The sequence below is a fragment of the Impatiens glandulifera genome, chromosome 6 (genome assembly GCF_907164915.1).
Source record: "Impatiens glandulifera chromosome 6, dImpGla2.1, whole genome shotgun sequence".
NCBI lineage: Eukaryota > Viridiplantae > Streptophyta > Magnoliopsida > Ericales > Balsaminaceae > Impatiens > Impatiens glandulifera.
Window position 1 is genome coordinate 54,900,714 of NC_061867.1, and position 11,579 is coordinate 54,912,292.

At 23.5% G+C, this 11,579-nt stretch overlaps 1 non-coding gene across 1 annotated transcript; it reads right to left on the bottom strand.

Annotated features, from left to right (window-relative positions):
- Positions 1-11,146: 11,146 nt before the first annotated feature.
- On the bottom strand, positions 11,147-11,218 carry TRNAE-UUC. Its single transcript has one exon. It is a non-coding gene; the product is annotated as a tRNA-Glu (tRNA).
- Positions 11,219-11,579: the final 361 nt, after the last annotated feature.

Consider the following 11,579-nt stretch of genomic DNA (forward strand, 5'->3'; position numbering starts at 1 on the left):
CATTATTTAGAAATTAATTGAAACTTTTTTTTTAAATATAAATATGTTGATTAAAATAAATATTTATACAATTTTATATATTAAGAGTTAAGACACATAACTATATAATATATAAAATTATTTTATTTTATATATTTGCGCTAGTTATATACTAGTAATTAATAATACAAATTTATATATTTATATATTTTATAAAAAGTTTAATCTATTTATTAATAGAACTGAAAAGATTAACAAAATTTTAAAAAAAATGATCATGTCAACAATTCCAAAAATACAAAATGAATAAGAAATCTTCTCAAACACTATCAAACCAAAAGAAAGAAACATATTAAAATTTACATTATAGTATCTCACTAGGATAAAATATAGTTCTGGAAGAATTTTGAGTTTAAGCGAGGACATAACTCCATGGTGACATTCTAGTTCTCCTTCACTCAAAAAAATAATAAAAAATAAATAAATAAAATAGTGTAAAACATCATAAAAATTATAATGCATCACTTCATCAATTAAAATCTACCATCCTCCCCCACTTTAATTCTCAAAATCTAAAACTACTAGAGTTATTACTCATGATTCGAAAACATTATTTAGTTGATTTGTCCTATCGATGTTATTTGTCTTCACCCTTTACATTGTTATATATTATACTTGAGATTGAATGATGTTTATTTGTTTTTCACCTTTTAGAAAATTTTAATCACAAACATAGAATAATGCATTATGAATATTTAACCATGTTGAGTTGTTTTTATAATTGTATATATAAATATATAATTGATATAATTAATAACTAAAAATAAAAAATCAACTCATATTATATAAAAACATCTCATCATTACTAACACTAGAAAAATTCTCGATGTACATAGATAAAAATAAAAACAAAATATATTAAAAAGAATTATAATAATATGTATTCAACGTTTAAAATTCTTAATAAATCACGAATAATATATTAAAATAAAAAATAAAACGCTCTCATTCAATATTTTATTTACTTTGATAAAACAACTTATTTTCTCACATATTTTTTCCGAATGAACATCTTATCTCGTGACCTTACACTTTCACTTTCACTTTGTCAATCAAATATTTAATTTATATTTTTTAATATTTAGTATCGTGACCTCACACTTTAGTTAATCAAATATTTGATTCATATTTGTTTAACCACTTTTAATTGATATCGGCATATTATCCCTCGACAAACCATATCTCAATCACACTTGGTTAAATAGTTGTACTTGTTTTGTTAGGTTGCAGGTTCGAAACATACATATAACATTTTTAATTTTATTTTTAACCATTTTAAGTTTATGGGCGGGTCAATCCACAATCCGACCCAAATATCCATTTACTCTCACATATATATCCAAATTAACCACAACTCTCGATTCGATAATCCGAACACTTTAAAATTAAGCATCATTATATATATAAATTAGTTAGTTAAAAAGTTGAACTTATATTTTTAAAATGCCTCGCGTTCATCAAATTTAGTGTTGAATTTAAAATATAAAATGTTATTAGCCTAATTAGTTAAAAAGTTGTATTTGTTTTTGTTTTGATATGTTAAAAAAAAAAAAAAAAAAAAACTCATCCTGTTATATATATATATATATATATATATATATATATATATATATATATATATATATATATATATATATATATATATATATATATATATATATATATATATATATATATATATATATATATATATATATATATATATATATATATATATATATATATATATATATATATATATATATATATATATATATATATATACTCAGGTTTTGTTGACAGAAACAGAAACGGATTGCATGACTATAATCTTTTTTTTTTTTTTTCACTTTTGTTCTTAATTTTATTAGAGAGAGAAAACGAGAAGGATAATTATCTGCCGTGATATAATTTACTACTTTTTTTTTATTTTGTTCTTAATTTTATTCATTTTCTCTTCTTTTTTTTCTAAATATATATATATATATATTTATATATAACTTATTAAATTTAATATTTATATTTAAATTCTTAATTGAAGTCTAAGTTAAAATTTTGAAGAGCTATTTGAAAAAAAATATAAAACTATTATTTGATATTTTTTTATTATTAGATTAAGATGAGTTTTAAAGAATATTGTGTAAATAATTTATTTTTTTATATAAATGATATTTTAAGTGGTAAATAGAGAAATAAATATTTATATTTTTATAAAAACTATGTATATATAAACAATAAAATTATATTTTATCTCATAATTTTATATAATTATTAGTTATAAATATATAACATATTTATTTATAAATTTAGAAGTGTTATAATTTTTATTTATCTTTCATATAATATTTTTATGTTGGAGTGTAAATGAGTTTTACTTTCAACAATTTTTAATTTTTCAGGTGAGGTATACCTTCAATTATTATAAAATTTTAAGTTTTTGTGACAAAATTTTAATAAAGGTTATATTAGTTATCTACTAGTTAAAGTGAACAATTTTAAATTCTATTAACTTAAATTTGTTTGTTTTTTCAAATTTTAAGTCTATTCTAAGATTTTTATTTTAATTTATTTTATTTTATTTTTCAAGCTCACCCTAGATATAATTCCTGAATTTGTCTTTGCACTTTAAAAATTAAGTATCATTAATTATATATATATATATATATATATATTTCTCATTTCAATCAATCAACTAACTCATCTTTTAATCATTATTATCGACATCTTACTCTCACATATTTCTCACTAAACTCATTTCTAAAATTTTACACTAAATCATTTGATTAGGGTTGACCCTAGGGTGAGCCCAACTAACCCATGCTTTTAGAAAGATTTATTGACAACCCAATATATGAACCTCTTTAAAACAATATTTTTATCTCTTTCCCTTTTCTTTTTCATTTAATCGATAATAATTTAAAATTTTGGAATTATTTTATATTATTTAGTCTAATTAATAGGAAATAAATCAATAATTTCTCTCATTTCTTAATACTTTATCATATATTATAAAATAATTAATACAAATATAATAATTAACATATATAAAAGTTATTTATTAAAAAATAAAAAATAAACACAAGATTCAAAAAATTTAAATTAATAAAAATAGTTAAAATAAGTGAATTTAATAATTATGGAGAGAATTAAAAAAATATTTTAACATAAATAAAAAATATTATTATAAAAGGGTGACAACTACTCAAATAAATTAATTTATTTTTATTTAAATATATTAATTTTTAAATATGTTGTTATATATATTTAATATATAATTATATAAATTAAAAATAATTATTTTTATTTAAATAAATCACTAATTAATTTTAAATATATTGTTATATATATTTAATATACAATTATACATATTATAAAATAATTAATATATATAAAATAATTTATTTAAAAAAATATAAAGTAGAATTAAAAATGAAACGATTTTTGAGTTTCATAATTAATATGTATTCATTAATTTATATATATTTTTTATTAAATAACCTTCTTATACCTTATATTCACTCTTTAACTTTAAAATATATATAATTATCTTCTAAATAAAAATATAAAGTATAATAAAGTGACTTTTAAATTTATAATTAATACATTCATTAATTTAAAAAATTAAAAATATCTTATATAAACATAGAAAATAAAAATGATTTAGCCCAAATTAAATTTAGTAAAATATATTATTTATTAATATGGGTTGAGTATGGGCTGGAGTTGGGTTGGGTTAAATATGGGTTGAGTAATCCAAACTAAATTTTGGTTTTAAATTTATTACGTTTACTCGTTTAAAATATTTTTAACTTGTTTAATATCTTTTTTTATTGTTTAATAATTATTAATTTATTTTTTTTGTTTAATATATTTTGACTTAATCAACTTTTTTTTAACCCGTTTAACAATTATTTAATTTGTTTTTGATCAATTTAACTATTATTTAATTTGTTTTGATCAATTTAATATATTGTTTTAATATGTTGTTAACCTATTCTGGCCATTTAACACAATTTTGTCTACCATTATTTTCCTTTGCTAAGAAATGAGGGGTCAATTAACAATATTATTTAAAACAATTAAATACTAATTATACCTTACTTAAATTTACCCAAATTCAACCCAAACCAAATTAATATATTTAGGTTTGGTCAACCAAGATAAAATATATTTACCCCACTCATACTAATTCTCTGATCCAACTTTATCAACAAATTTTAAAATTTAATTAAATTTGAACCAATTCATAAAACATTCAACCAAATTAAGCTGCACATTACATAACACATTTAATATAAACATCAACTCATTTTATTTATTCATATTAATTACACATTCTCAATTATTTCAAAACAGTTACATACAAATATTTTATATAATTAACTACTAATTTTTAAGCTTCTAATCATTATCAATTCCTGCTGTTAATCAGCATCTGTTTCTCTTCAAATTCAGCTTCGATCTTCAAACTGTGTCAAAAATAAATTTATATTAAGATGCAATAAATTTGAAATAACAAATAGCTAAATTACAACTAAAATCATTTTAAAAACAATATCTAGAGATCATCTTAAACAAATAATAAAAATAAATAATATACCTGAATCTACAGGATGCAAATGTTGTAACGTCATTACCATTCCTATATAAAACATCATACACATAGACTTTATCACTTATATTTATATTGAATATAAATCCTCCCATGATTCTAATTCTCTCATAAATCTTTGAAGTGATTGAATTTAAAAGAAGTACAAAATTAGGGCTAGGGTTTATTAAGGGCGGCGGTCATAGAGAGAACATGTAGGTATGAACAATGAAAGAAGTTGAATGAATTTATAAGAAACTATAAATTTAGGGTTTCGTTTAGGATGGCTCTAAACGGCGCCGCCAGGGTTTCTTTCTTTTAGGACTGTCCCATTTTAGGTTTTTAGTCCCTAAATAACTTTAAATTTTACAAATATATTCACAATTTGTTAATGAGTTAATATAGACCTCAAATATATAATATACAAATGAATTCTTTAAATAACTTTGCTTAGTTAGAATAATTTGAATTTGTCAATACAGTACATCATTTTTCTTTAAAATTATTCTTTATTATTTAAGCTACTTTATTTATTTATTTATATATATATTATTAAAAAAGATTTTTTTTAAATAATTCAAACAAAATCAAACATCATTTAACCACTTTTATCCAACATATCACTTAAATCATTAACCAAAATAATAAAATATAATATATTTTAAATTATTATTATTTTTTATTTTATTTATATATCAATAAATTTTAAGTTTTTTTAAAAAAAATAATTATTATTAACTTCTCAAAATTATCAAAATTATTACTTTTTCTCCTTCTGTGTTTTTTAAATAACCCAACCCAAACAAGGCCTGAGACTAATTTCTTTTTTAAAATTTCATTTAAAATACTTGTAAAATATGAACAAATATTATGAGATTTACATTTGAAATATTTCGGACTCACTGCATTAATAAATTTCATAAACTTAGCCGATAGAAGCATATATGATATGTGAATATTTATTTGTGCTTTTTTCTCTGACTTAGTATATTTAACAATATTCGAAATTTAATCAAATCATAAAATAAAATTTGTAACACTTATATAATTTATAAACATCAAAATTAAATCTTAATAAATTCACTAACAATTATATTATATCTAGAAAACATGGTAGATGGGGCAGCCGAGCTCAGTGTCTTTTCTATGTAGGTTAAGAGTTTGTTTAATAAATGAAATATTTTAAATAATATATTTAGTTTTAAATAAACTTATTTGTGTAGATAAATTAATAAAACAATTATTTGAGTAAAATATATTGATATGTATAAATATATATAATAAACAAAATTAATTATAAAAAATAAAAAATATTAAAATAATTTAAATAATATCATTAATAATTAATTAAGTTATCAATTATTTAAGATTGACTAGATATATGTAATATTCTTCTCAATTAGAATGGCTGTTGTGATTCAATGAATTATTTTGCAATAAAAAATGACTTCTAATAATATTTAATAATTTGGTTGTAAATTGGTACTTAATAAATAAATTAATTAATCACTTAAACTATACACTTAATCAATAGAAATTGAGAAATAAACGATAAATTCATTGAGAACTACAATAAAACATATATTTGGAGTATGAAAATTAAATCGATGAATTATAAATAATTGTGGTAAAAAAATTTATAGAGGCTTAAACATATATTTTTTAACAACGATGTGTCTATATGATTTTGTGAAACAATATGCCAATGATTAATCTATGACAAATACAACAATGAAAATAATGACGATGACAATATTTTATAAAAAAATATTTATGTTATAATAGAGATGAAATAAGTATATTTACATATTGGATAACCTCAAGATTGTGAAAGATAGAACAAAGTCATTAGTAATATTAACTTATTAACATTAAAAAGTAAGGATGACAAATTAAAAAGTAAGGATGACAATTTTAAACTGTACCGCGAAACCGAATCGAATTGTTCCGTTTGGGACGTTTTTTTCTCGAAACCGAACGGGAATGGGACTGGGCTGGGCTGGTATTTGTGTCCCCCGCCCGACCCGATCTAACCCCGTGGATTTCCCAAAACCGAACGGGACAAAGATGATATTAAAAAAATTCCCAAAATAAAAATAGGGTAGAGATGGTAATACATTCCCGCTCCAAACCGTCCATTGTCATCCCTAATTAAAAGTGCTCCAACAATATTGTTAAAATAATTATCTTAAAAAAGATATTGTTAAGTAATATTAAATTCTAATTAACTTATCATGTTATAATTAATTTTAAAGAATATGGTCAAAATAAAGATATCATAAAATTTTATCATTAAAAAATAAATTATATTTATTTTATTATTCAATTATAATTAAATATTATCATTTTTAATTAACAAATAATTTAAAAAAATCAAATTAATATACAATTCAAATGAACTAATAGATTTATAAATTAAGAACCAATTTTTAGTTACAATTGTTAATACCAAATATAACCATAAATTATTTTTTGATTTCTAAGCCTACTTAGACCTAGCTCAACACCTATTTCCAAAAGAAGATATTAATATTTAATTTGAATTTTGTTAAAAAAAATATATCTTATTTACAAAATTTTGTTAAGCATATTCGTACTACTATTTCGACCTCAACAAATCCTAGTAATTTAATATTTACCAATTGAATTACTCTATCAAACCACTATTATAGTCGACTTCTTGAGAACAACAAATAACATGGCTAAACAAAAGAATCAACTATACAAAATTTTGTTAAGCATATTCGTAATACTATTTTGACCTCAACAAATCCAAGTAATTTAATATTTATCAATTGAATTACTCTATCAAACCACTATTATAGTCGACTTCTTGAGAATAACAAATAACAACATGGCTAGACAAAAGAATCATATATATAATCACTCCCCTAGTCTAGCGGCAACCAGAGATGAATATTAACCCTAAGATTTTTTAACCAGGAGCTTTAGCTTTACTGAGTTTACGAAGTTCAGGAGCGAGAACTTCCCCCGGATCGAAAGAAAAAAATAAAAAAGATTCCGAGCACGTCTGGTCAAAGTCTATCTTGTCTTTACCACGAGTCATTTTCCTTGGCTAACCAAAATGAGAGTTTTGCACATATCTTCGGGTTCTTCCATTTAATTTCTCCCTCATAGAGGAAATAATAATTAAGGTGGTATACTCTATTTATCCGCCGGAACTCCTTCTAATGACCTATGCATTTATCCTGGTTTCGAGTACATTTTTTTTCTCAAAAAAAAATATAGTCATAACTAACAAACTTCTCGACAAGATCCAACAAGAACATGCATTGTCAAGTGATCTACAGAATCTTAAGAGAAAGTTTATGAAAAAATATCTTAAACCGGGTATGTCTTTCACTTACTCCTATTTATTAGAACAAAATAATTATCATATTTAGATTTTGTTATAAAAGATAAGTAGAAAAAACTGTTATTAAAAATTGAATCATTTAGTTCCATCCAATTATAATAGAACTGTTAACATAAAAAATATATATATTATTTTTGTTCAGACTAAATTCAAATAATATTGTTTGCTTTTTTTTTCTATCAATTTTTTTTTCATTTATTTCCACTCACCTCTCTAAACATTTTCCGATTAAACTGCCTCCCCACCTTCAACTACAGGTTGTGACCTCAATGCGGTAATTGAACGACCACTTCCGCGTTCCCGCGACCATCGACTAGATATTATCACCGGTTGTAATTTCTTCAAACGAGCATCCTCCCATTGACTCTCGACTTGAGATTGATTCCGATCTATCGTGACCATTGATTACAGATTATCATTGAGTTTGATTTCTCCAAACAAGTAGCCTCCTGACAACCCTCGTCTCGAGATTAATTGCGATCTATTGCAATTTCTCCGAGATAGAACTTTGTTATTGGTTAGAATAGAGAAGAAATTGTATACAAAATGATAGTATTCCGCTATCTCCATAAATTTTTATTTTAATCATTGATGGAGACATCGAAAGACTATGATTTTGTATACTCAAGAACAAAAATGTAGCTATGATATCACGTTAAAATAAATAATAAATTGTATTAAATAGTATATTGAATTACATAAATATATAATTCAATATAATCTCTTTATTCTAATATGATATTAGATACTTGTTTCGTTTTGAGGATACAAGTGGCGGTAGGTTTTGAATTATTTAGGTCAAATAATTAAAATATTTAATATTATAAAATATTATAAATAATAAAATAAATGACTATAATTATAATTGAAATGAATTGATAATAACGAGAAGTAATTATTGATAAGATAATAGATAAAATTCAAATAAACCACCTCAAACAAGCCCTACAATGTGAAACAAATTTATTTACATTATTAACTTTGTAGAGTTACTACTAACTTTCATAATTTGTTTTTTTGGGTTAGGAAGATAACATAATTTTATTTTAATTTAAAATATTTCGAGTGAAAAAAGTATTTGTTATTTTATACAAGATTTTTGACAATTGAACTATTCTAAGTGTGTTTTCACAACTTCATTAAACAAATTAAAATAAATTTATAAAATCTTATGAAATTGAAATTAAATCAAATATTATTAAAATAGTTAAATTTAAAATTGATGATTTTGTTTGGAATAACATTATTTTATAGTTTTTTAATTAGATTATCATAGGGTTTTTGTGAAACATTATGCTTCAATGCTAAAACCTGAAAGCTCAGGTTATCAAGAGTATCACATTTGTACTAACGTTGAAGGTTTTTTTTTTTTTTTTTTTTTTTTTTTTTTTTTTTTTTTTACATTATGCTTCTAGCGCGTACAAGATATGAATATTTTCAGCCTCTCTAGAGGTTTTGAGTTCGAGCCCGTCTGCGTCTGATTAAATGGTTAAGTGTGTTTGCATGATATATGTTTAATCTGCGGGGATTAGTCACACTCTAAAGGAGAAACATAATCCAATGTTCTAAAAAAAACTATAATCGAAAATTTTGTAAAGATAGTAAAAAAAGATAACGATGCAGAATCTCTCGTGTAAAATCGACAAAATCCCTATGTCAATACTATAAACATTTTTATTAACATAAAAATAGAATAAAAAAACAAAAAAGACAATGACATGTTTCACCGAAAACAAACAAAACCTAGTAGGCCATCGCCTTTTCGACGTCTACCTTTGATGAGTTTTGATTGTTTTAATGCTCCCAAAAATCCTTAGGTGAGATACATCTGACTTCTTTCCGCTCCAAGATTCAATTGGTATTAGATCTTTCACGTTTTTGGTCGGACAACGATTAAGGAAATACACTGCATAAGCCACTGCTTCCGCCCAAAATTCTTTTCGCATCTTCTTATGTTTCATGATGCTTCGAGCCATTTTGAGGATGGATCGGTTCTTCCTTTCAGTCACTCTATTTGGCTATGGGGATCTTGGAGCTGTAAAGAAACGTATAATGTCATTTTCTTCATAAAAACGATTAAAAACATCAAAATTAAATTCCCCCCTCCCTCTATCGGTTCTCAACGTTCGAGTCATATAGTCAGACTCTTTCTCCAATAAATTTCTAAAATTCTTAAAAATATCGATACTCTTACATTTTTCTTTCAAGAAATAAACCCAAGTCTTTTGGCTAAAATTGTCAATGAGAAATAAGAAATAATTACTTTTATCATCAGACGATGGCTTGATCGGTCCACAAACATTGGTACGATTTAATTCGAGCGACTTTGTTGTTCTTGACGTTATTTCCTTTGGAAAGCTTCTTCTTGTGTGTTTGCATAGAAGACACTCTTCAAAAAGTTGATCAAGATGATTGATCAAAGGCATCATTTTTTCAACACCATCTTTTTTTCGGATATCATTTTTAGGCCACCGAAATTGAGATGTCCCATCATCATATTCCAACACCATGCTGGATTCATCACAGATACTTGCAAACAATTGGCTCTTCGATTTAAATATGGAGCGAAAACATCATATTATTCGACATCGTCACCTTCACAATTAGGTTAACGCTTCTGTCTCGTAGCCAAAGATTACGATCCTTCATTAGAATCTAATAGCCTATTTTTATAAGTTGCCCCAAACTCAAAATATTACTCTTTAATTTAAGAAAATAATACACATTAGAAATAAACTTGTGTGTACAATCCTTCAACGGAATCAAAATAGTACATTTACCTTCAATTTGGATTTTCGAAGCATCTCAGAACGTGATATTTCTCGTTGTCTTATTCTCAATCAAAACAAATTTTGACTTGTCGTCACTCATGTGGTTACTCCCACCACTGTCAAGATACCATTGACTTTTTCCTCCAATAACGTTTTGATTTAGCGCCAACAACAACGTCGACTCCTCCATTTCTTTCTCTTCTTCTAGATTGACTCCTCCATTTAGAAGATCAATAGGATCTAGATGATAATTAAATCTCATGGATAGATAATACCTAAGTGTGTTACAAGACATGTTTTGAAGCATTTTAGCCTTATTTTACTTGTGAAAGTAGTATATTTGGTTATTTGAGTTTTTTTTTTATTAAATCTATAAATATGAAAAAATAATTCCGATGCCGGGAATCGAACCCGGGTCCCCTGGGTGAAAGCCAGATATCCTAACCGCTGGACGACATCGGATCTTGTTTAACTAATTAAATTACTTAATTTATTAATCAAAATAATAAAACTTTTATTAAATTAAAATTGTACACAATTTTTTTTTTTTTATAATTTATCTTAAATAAATCTCAAATAACATTATTAATAAAATAAAAATATAAAAATACTAAAACGATTATTTGGAGGCATGATTATTTTTTAATAATAGTGTCCCATCAAACAACTATCACTCTTCAATCTCATTTTTTAAATCATCAACTTATAAAAATATTCTAAGCCAAAGTTATTTTATTATCGGTTAATAATTTTGTTTGATATAAATTATTTTATAATTAAGTTAAATGACAATTTTAACAATATTTTTAAATAATGACCAACT